Source organism: Desarmillaria tabescens (genome assembly GCF_030435595.1).
Source record: "Desarmillaria tabescens strain CCBAS 213 chromosome Unknown EV420scaffold_18, whole genome shotgun sequence".
Lineage (NCBI taxonomy): Eukaryota > Fungi > Basidiomycota > Agaricomycetes > Agaricales > Physalacriaceae > Desarmillaria > Desarmillaria tabescens.
In genome coordinates, this window is record NW_026848317.1 from 607,005 (window position 1) to 609,287 (window position 2,283).

Genomic DNA, 2,283 nt, shown 5'->3' on the forward strand with positions numbered 1-2,283 from the left:
AATCCCCTCCTACGCCATTGGCATTTTGTGATTCTTTCTCCTTAGTTTCTTCGATAGCGAGCATGGCGAAAAAATTGATATATTGTTCATATGGGGTACCTACATACATAGTATAAGTCTGACCAGCATGAAGAGAGCTCGCACCATTAGAAACTAAGTCCTTTGCCAGCATCGTCAAATCGCTTATTTCGACGTCAGCTCGTCTTTTGATGACTTATCATCCTTGACCTCCTTGACCTTCGTATCTTTTCCCAATTCTTCCTTCTCTGCCTCGGCGAGTAGCTGGCAAAGTTGTTGAGCGGGGATCTTTTTGTGTGGGGGGAGTTTGACAGGGATCCATTTGGATTTGTCGGTGGGGCATTTATGGTCTCAGCTCCACCTGGTATTTCTGCACTTGAAGCACCACTTCTCGCTTCAGAGTTTATCAATCTCCATTGGCTGCCCAGCTCCCCCATACGTTGTTCCCGTGGCATCCTTCTTGTCACTAGAACCACCTGAACTTCCAGAACCTCCTGTCTTCCCTGATGACTGATTTTGGTTGCCTTGACCCGAACCGCTGCTTTGGTTCAGGGAGGACTTATTTCCTTGCTGCTGGGCAAGGCCATACCGATAGTTGGCATCGATCCTTTCGATCCGCCATTTCCATTCGGTGATGTGCTCGGTAACGGGCAGCGCACAAATGAAACAAGCATCTAGATCATCAATCTAGATACTAAATCACACACACACACACACAATCACCAATGTATATAAGTTCGAGGGTGAGTATGATAGAAGCACTCGCGATGTACTTAGATTTAGATAATCTAGGGGGGTTTTGTCTGAAAACAACTTCAATTCTTCTTTCGATGTGTTTTACACAAAGTACACTAGTCCGTGATAGCGGGGTTTTTATGAACTTGTTTTGTAAGGTATAGGCAAGCAAGTTATGCTCGTTTCGACGTCATCTAGAAGAGCTTCTAGCGGACACTTCAAATAATCAAACAACCAAAGACTCCGAGGTCTACAAAGAGTGCAAAATCACTCTACAAAGAACGCTCAGGTTCTGACTTCAAGTACAAGACTTGCAAAGAGTACACAGACTCTGGAGTTCCTTGAACTCGACGATTGTTCGAACTTAAAGTGTTCTAGGGCTTATTTTACTTCAACTAGATGAGGTCTTTTGACTTAAAGTTGACTCAGCACGTCTAGATTGCTAATCTCGGAGAGAGAGAACACGAGGCCTTTGTCTGCGGAGCAGTTCAATTAACTAGCAAGGCGCAAACGTGGGGACGGCTCTACTTCCTACTTAACTCTTCTAGATTACTGTAGTTGCCCTTATGGGTTGACTTTGGTAACTTAATTCACTTCAGTCGAGGATATGCAATAAAACCAGTGATTGATTAGGTAGCTATACAGGCTACTAGCACAAACGCGGGGGGAATGCTTTCCTGCCGTTATGCATCTAGTCGCTGCTAATTTATACGATTTGTGTTCTAGGTATAGGAGCCCGTATCTACAGTAATTATGGTACGAGCTTTGGAATTAATACAAACGGTGAGTCACTATCCTACAAGTATCGCGCCATTCCGTAGTTTCTATTCAGTTCGACGCGACTGCTGCTGGGTTATTCTGTCGCCGAGGAGTGCCCTACTAGTCCGTGGGTGCTCCTTCTTCCATCTGCAAGGCTTGCCGTGCGCCGTATGTATGGAATACTGCGGTACACGCAGGATCTTGAGGATGTAACCACCGATCGCGATCGACTACAGGTCCGAGATTATATTCTGTTGATCACTGCGCGATCAAGGTCGGTCATCTCGGTACCCAACGCGGCTATTCATTCTTCCAAGGTTATTCCTTTCCTAGCCTGAGTTGATCTCGAAAGCTGATCTGTTTCTCGACTTAGCAATTTTTCTTGACAGGTTCTTTCTACTCATTGAGGCGACGAGGCATCTAGTTCATTCCATTCTTCAACTTCTTGGTTTTTATACTCCATACAGACGAGTCCCCGAGATTTGACTGTAATAGTCTTGTTTAGGTGGGGCTTAGCTTGGCGTGTTGACGGCTGGTAGAATTGACTCTTCGAGACGTCATTTCTAAGTCCGTTCTGTACTGCCGTGCTTTCCTTCTTTATGTAGTATTTAGCTACCAGCACGAAGCCTCCACTGTAGCTCTCTGTACCGCTTGTAGATTGCATAAACGGATGTAAAATCGCAAAATCTATGGGTAGCCTGATACCAGGCGTATCATCGGCGTACGTTGTGGGATGTGCATTGTCCCCGTGCATGATCGTAGTGCAGACCG